The sequence below is a fragment of the Rhagoletis zephyria genome, unplaced genomic scaffold (assembly GCF_001687245.7).
Source record: "Rhagoletis zephyria isolate East Lansing unplaced genomic scaffold, Rhagoletis_zephyria_1.1 Rzeph_scaffold_22801, whole genome shotgun sequence".
NCBI classification, from domain to species: domain Eukaryota; kingdom Metazoa; phylum Arthropoda; class Insecta; order Diptera; family Tephritidae; genus Rhagoletis; species Rhagoletis zephyria.
In genome coordinates this window covers 1-7,055 of record NW_016179859.1, presented here as the reverse complement: position 1 = coordinate 7,055, position 7,055 = coordinate 1, and the positions used below count along the sequence as shown (strand labels likewise).

The 7,055-nt window shown below is 37.1% G+C and overlaps 1 long non-coding RNA gene across 1 annotated transcript; it reads left to right on the top strand.

Annotated features, from left to right (window-relative positions):
- The first annotated feature begins 4,984 nt into the window (after positions 1-4,984).
- On the top strand, positions 4,985-6,444 carry LOC108381512 (uncharacterized). Its single transcript, XR_001849629.1, has 2 exons — positions 4,985-5,688; positions 5,755-6,444. It is a non-coding gene; the product is annotated as an uncharacterized LOC108381512 (long non-coding RNA).
- Positions 6,445-7,055: the final 611 nt, after the last annotated feature.

The following is a 7,055-nucleotide window of genomic DNA, read 5'->3' as shown; positions in this document are numbered from 1 at the left end:
ATGATGAAATACACGCAAAGCAACAACAGAAACTCGACTATTTATGCGAGTTCAGCCAGGTCGGTTAAAAAANATAATTGTGGCGAAAGTGCGCAACAGGGGCGTGCCTTCTCTTTTCATCCAATCAGAAAACGCACTAGGGCAAAAGAGAAGACATGGCCCTGTTGCGCACTTTCGCTACAATTATAACGAGTTGTCCCTTTTTGTTATCTACGTTCTTTGTTATTACTAACGTGTTCTATTAGTTTTTGTACATCACACGTAGCCCANCGTTAGAATCGCATTTAGGAAAAAAGTTTAACGATTTTGACAATAGCCGTTTGTTTACATTTCTTCATTGTTTACAATTTGGTGGGGGCTTTTTACAGCAATTTTCTTCTTTGACAACATGTGTACAAATAACGTAAAGAATAATTTAACACAACGGCATGATTTATAGAAGAATTTCCATAATAAAAATGATTATTCATGCGTTCAACAATTTCGCGGTTTTTTCCGTTCTCTTCGTTGTTTACTTCTTACAACAAAGATGGCGTCGAGATTTCGGCAGCTAGAAAATAACTTTTTTCGTTCTTTCCTTCCCGCGTGATCTTGTGTCTTTCGTTCATGGATGCTACCCATATACTTAAATGAGCCAGCGCACATTTGCACGATTTGCAAAATTTGCAAAAATACACGAAAAGTGTGCACACGCTTACAAATTCGAAGTTGACAGCCGAATTCGCAACGTATTCTCAACGTCAGAATCGCTGCGAATACGTTACGAATTCGCTTGTTAACTTCGAATCCGCAAACGTGCGCGCACTGGTGCGCTTTTTTTCGCGTCGAATTCCGATGTACACTTCACTCAATTTTCCCTTTTTGGGTATTTCTGCACTCGTCGTGTCCAAATCGTAGAAAATAGTATTATTAACAAAGAACGTAGATAACAAGAAGGGGCAACTCGTTATAATTGTGGCGAAAGTGCGCAACAGGGGCGTGCCTTCTCTTTTCATCCAATCAGAAAACGCACTAGGGCAAAAGAGAAGACATGGCCCTGTTGCGCACTTTCGCTACAATTATAACGAGTTGTCCCTTTTTGTTATCTACGTTCTTTGTTATTACTAACGTGTTCTATTAGTTTTTGTACATCACACGTAGCCCACATCTGTAGCTCCTTTCTATAACTTTTCTCTACCGATTATTACTCTATTGGTAGAGAATATACCGTCGCCTGGCTAAAAGATTGTCGTAAGCGCAATTTTGACGATTTTTAGTTATAGATGCAGTTATATATTTTGAAATAAGGTCTTTCGATTGGTGTAGATATCTCCTTTAGTTTCCGAGATATTGACTAAAATTTTTTCGATAAATTAATAAAAATTTAGTTAGTGATGCAGTCATATTAAACTAATCATTCTCTACTACTCATTAGGAGCGTTCCTTATCTCCCAGAAATAGTCAGAAAAAGTCCGAAGTAGTCAGATTTAGTCCAAAAAGCGTTCCTTAACTCGGAAATGACAGCAAAAATGAGAGAGCAACACTCAGTGAGAGTGACTCATCAGTCCGAAGTAGTCAGATTCAGGGATGATAAATGAGTTTTTTAATTTTGTACCAAATGGCCAAAAAAAGTGTACTAAATAAGTTGAAAAAGTACCAACATTTAAAATACCATATACATACGTTTTTAGATTTTCTGTATAAAAATCATGATAAAAATCACATAAGCACAAATCACTTGTTTGAAAAGGCCACCAAAACGCCAAGGTAATCAAGAAAAGCCTACAAGTTATACTTATTAACAGCTAGTAGTACAAAAATTAAAAATGAAACCTTTGCATTTAACGGAATGGAAGTTTTATAAAAATATTTTGGAAAATAATTCCTTTTATAGAAATTAACAAGTTAATAGCAGTGTTCTCGTACCTAAAATCTTTCAAGTGGGGGAAATCGAGAGCGCAAAATGACACTGAGATCTGCCAATTTCCGCTGGAAAAAATTTTACCTGCGAAAACTTATAAGGAAATGTCTGCTGACCACAACATGTGTTCGTGAATAAACAAAAGAAAGGAAGAAAAGTTTAGTTTAGTTAATTTTCTATTAATCTCTAATTTTCTAATTTTCGTGCGTCAACTATGGCTGCCGTATAAAATTATTCAACTGTGGATGAAACTATTTTTTGGCCGGAATTTACGCAAAATATTGAGAAATATACCAAAATAGATAATAATGCTGAAAGGTTCTGACCGAATTTGTCTGTTGATCGTTAAACCGAAAATGGGATAATTTTAAAGACACATTTGTAGCTATATCTATTTAATTTTTGTGAAACAAGGAAGGATGCTTGGAACAGATTCTTTTATTTTTGAACGTCTCATGATGTGGTATCAAAAATATTTGTTAGAAAAAAACTTACCTATCAGAAAGTCAGAATGGCGTAAGTTTTACTGCGTTCAATAACTTTTTCTGATATTTTAGTCTTCCCCCTTAATTTTACTCGCTATGATTTTTTCGACATAATTGTAGTGCAGTACCGTATCTTCAAAAATGTATCAAAAATGTCAATGTAGTACCAATGTACTTTTGGCTTCCAAAATGTACCAAAAAAGTACAATTGTACCATCAATTTCATCACTGGTCAGATTTAGTCAGAGGCTAACCTAATATTCGCGGCTTGCGTTTTGGTACGCACGCCTTCGAATTTGTTTTTTTGCGTCACCCGAAATTGGCTTGCGTGCGTTTGTATTTGATTTCATTGAGCGAAACGTCAAATCAAAATGTCACGCAGAACAAAAATTGGAAATTGAGTTAGTTTCATACGCACGCCGTTCAATTTCGGTTGGTCACATACAAGTTGTATGTGCATGAAAAATATTTGACAGTAAATTGTCGGCGTGCGTGAATATTAGGTTAGCCTGTCAGAAGAATTTTTTCTGGCAAAATCCTGAAAAGTGTCAAACTCAACTGAATTTAAATTAACGGAAATTAAAGAATACGCAAAAAGTGAGAATACTCTAAAAAGTAAAAAAGTGTATTGAAATTGGAAGGAGGCAAAAAATAATTGATATAGTAAGGGCCGGTTGCTCAAAGCCTGGTGTCGGTAACGTCGATAACGATGTTTAACCGGGGATTAGTGTCAACCAAGCTTTGAGCAACCGGCCCTAAGTGGTTATTGTGCTTGTGCTTGTGCGAATGTGTTTTGTACATAAATTTCCATTCTTATTTGACGTTAGCTTTGTTGTTGCCATTCTTTGGACTAAAAATTTGATTTTTTGCGTTCCTTTACTTTTCCTGTTATTCTCTTTTAGTGAGCGCATTTTGCTTACGCTCTGGCATTTTGACACTTTACAGATTTTAGTCCAAAAAGATAAGGAATGATCCAAGGCGAATTTATACAAGGTGGTGTTGATGGCGAATTAAATTTTCGCCGCGGTACTACTGAACGTCAAAATGACGTGTTTGTTGTAAACAAGGCGAATTCATTTTACAACAAACACATCATTTTGACATTAAGACGTACCTCGGCGAAAATATAAATTCGCCATCAACACCACCTTGTATAAATTCGCCTTGGAATGAACCTATTAGCAGTAGAGAACAGGGCGGCGAATTCATCTCTCAATTCGCCTTGGTAGAGAATTGTTACAGACACGAGCTACTGATAATTTTTCGTATAGGCGGCAACCATTTTCGAAAAAATAAAACCCTATTGCACATCCGAAAACCATATTTTTTAATTTAAATAAACTAAACAAATGTGATGTTATTAAAAAAAACGCCTTCACGTATCATATGTAAGCTAGTAATTTTTAATTAGGTGCCAATCCCACTAAAAAAACAGCTTATTGCACATCCGGAAACCATATCCTTTCACTTGGGACCTAATTTTTTAGTCCAGTTACCAATCATATTATTTTTCAAGGTGGCAACCCTAAAATAGTAAATTATTGAACATCTAGAGGCCAAGCGTTTTCATTTCGCATCTCACGTTTTGTATTCAACGAACATATCCATGAACCAAAATTACAAGATCACGTAAGAACGCGACGTTGTATTTGTAACTGGTTTTGAGAAAAAAGTTTGCGAAAGCGGGTTCGTCAGCTGAGCGTTTGTTTACATCACAAGCACCACTATTTTACACTTTTATTCAAGTAAAGAAGAGTTAATTCAACATGACAACACATTTTAAAGCATTTTGTTGCATCATTTTACCTAAATTGTGCGTTTAAAGTGGCTGACAATAATTTTGGTTTTCGTTGTTTTCTTTGCTTTGTTTACTTTTCGCTCGTTTTCCAGTTATACAAGATGGCGTAGAACCCGCTAAAAAAATCGACTTTTTTCACTCTTTCTTTGTCTTTCTTGTGTCTTTCGTTCATGGAAAAGATCTTATAATTTTTTAGAGAGGTGGCCTCTATATAGAAATTCTATGTACTTAAGATAATACCCTAGCGACACAGATTATATTTACCAAAATCTCGTCCAAATCTGTGTAGTAATTATCGAGATTAATAATAATAATAATAATAATAATAGATTACTTATACATAAGTATGTTAGTGTTTGGGCCAAGCTTCTCCGATTTATGGCATGCGCATTGATGTTGTCACACAAAGGGTAGGGACCTACATATTTACGCCGATTCCGAACGGCGATGGTTTTTTAGAAGCTTTTTTTCGTTTCCCGACGTTGGTTTATGATGTTTCTATAAAATAGCAACTTTTAAATAGCTAGAAACCCCACTCAGAACAATAAAAGCTGTTGTACATACGAAGCCCACACCCTTTCATTTCGTATCTCATTTCGTAATCCAACGAACAGTGAATATCTTTTAATTTTTTAACAGGTGGCAACCCTATTAAAAAAATGCGTGTGTAACAGCGTACACATGATAGAAGTGAAACTTCTTAAAAAAGGTGTGAGTATGTCAGGGTGGGTGTTCCCCACGTTGGGCGTTCAACATTCAGGAAGCACCTTTGGACCGCTCTGGATGATGGAGATAATGCCGTCCTTCCTTTTTTTAGGGGCAATAAACAAATGTTTTTTTTTTTGTAAAAAGAAAGGCAACTTAACGTGTTCTATGTGCTATGCCTAATATTTACCAATTAATCCTAGGCTTCGTGGTTTTGTGTGTAAATGTCACACAAAACAGAATGAATAAGAAAAATTACCCAATGGGAAATTATAAAAGCTTTTAATGAAGGGGGTTGCCAGAGCGTGAGTCGAGGTATGGTGAATAAAGTATCTCGCCGGGAAAGGGATAGAAGTAGGGTGAGCGCAATTGTGATTGGCTAAAGAAAACAATGAAGGCTATGCGGTAAAAACGGTGTTTTGGATGCTGTTGAAAACTGCCTATATAAAGGGGTTAGCGGTAGGCCAGAAGTTAGAACTGCCTCGTGTTATTGAAATCGACATCCAGTGCGGGAAAATGTAGAAAGGTGCGGCGTACAAGAAAAAAAATACCGCGGAGTGTCCTGTTTTTTTGTAGTTTCTAAAAATCCTAAGTAAGGAGAGGAAACTAAGTGTAAGTGCGCCAGAAAGTTACGAAAATATACGCGCTAACACAAGAGGACTCAATTCCGGAAGTTAAGGACCCTCCTAAAGTGGAAGAAAGGCTACTTGGCCGGACTTGGAAGGCCACGGAGTGGTTGTAGGAGTAGAGCACCCACGGGCTAGAGGCAGTGGAACAGGCAGGAAGTCCCCCGGCGAGATGTAAGTAAGAAACGCTTAGAAGATCAAGTTAGGTATTTATTGTTTTTTTGTTGTGATTTGCCCTAGTGTGCCAGGAGTTTAAATTTGTACGTCCGTACGTGGATGCAGAAGGGTGCGGCACAACTCGCTGGTGAGTGGTCGATTCTTAAGATATGCGAAATTTTGTATCTTTTACGAATGTGTTGAGAGGGAATGCCCCATATCGCCATAGCGTCAGGAAATTTTATTGGTGTCACCCGTTGAGTCGGTCAGCATGTGCCACAACCACTATGTTAATTAACATTGTGTGAAGCTTTTGACCATAAACTGCAGCAGGGAAATGAGCTCGAGGAAATCCAGGGGCGGAGTCAAGGCAATAGCTTTAAGATATTAATATTCTTTTTAACACATTTTCTGTTTGCAAATTATTCACTTTTAATTCGGGTGTAATTTTTGTCGGTGTCCCGTCAAACCAGGAAAACGCCAAACCAACGATACCAATTTTAAAGAATTTTTTTTTGGAGCTGAGAAGATCCGGCTCCCGGAAAACCATAAATATATATCTGCTTAAGAGAGCTCTTTTAGGTAGGCTGTTAGGGTTTCCTGTGGATGCTGCAGCGCCATAGTTGCGCTTTCACGTTTGGTTTTTTTTTGTGCGATAGGAAATACCAGTCGAGATTCGTGTAGTATGTAAGTATTTGCGTATATTATAAACTGTGTAGTTTTTGAAATGTTATGTAATAAATATTGTGTTATAATTTGAAACTGATAAAAGGAGCCCTAAATGACTGGCTAAATTGATATAGGAGGGAGGGGAAGATGACGAAGGGTAGAAATTGAATGAAGTGATTGGAGTAATACCAAAAAGGGGAACCGCCGGAAGTGAACAACCGGAAAGAGCGGTCCAAGGATGGGTGGGCTTCCTGTGAGACGATATGTGCAGATGACGATTGGAACATCCGCCTCGCCTCAATGTGGCCAAGGGTTGAGAACCGCGCCAATAACATATGCTGAGCTAGCATGGGTAACCACATTGATGGCAGAAAAAAAGGCGGATATGCAGGTACGTGTACGTGACAAGTACCAGGTACCTACTCACGAAAATGGATGTGTAAACATATGTTTACGGTTCGGCAAACCATTAGGCGATTGAGTTACAACATAGGTTTGGTTAGAAATCAAACAATAATTTCATTTCTTGTTATTAATTTTCTGATATATGTACATGTAATTTATTTATTCATTTTCCGTTAACACCACCTTATATGAATTGTATTTGTAATTTTGTAATTGTAATTGTATTGTATATTGTATTTTTAACAAATAAATGAAAATTTTCATAATGCAATCAATAGATCCTTACGAATTCGCCATTACCAAGCCACTAA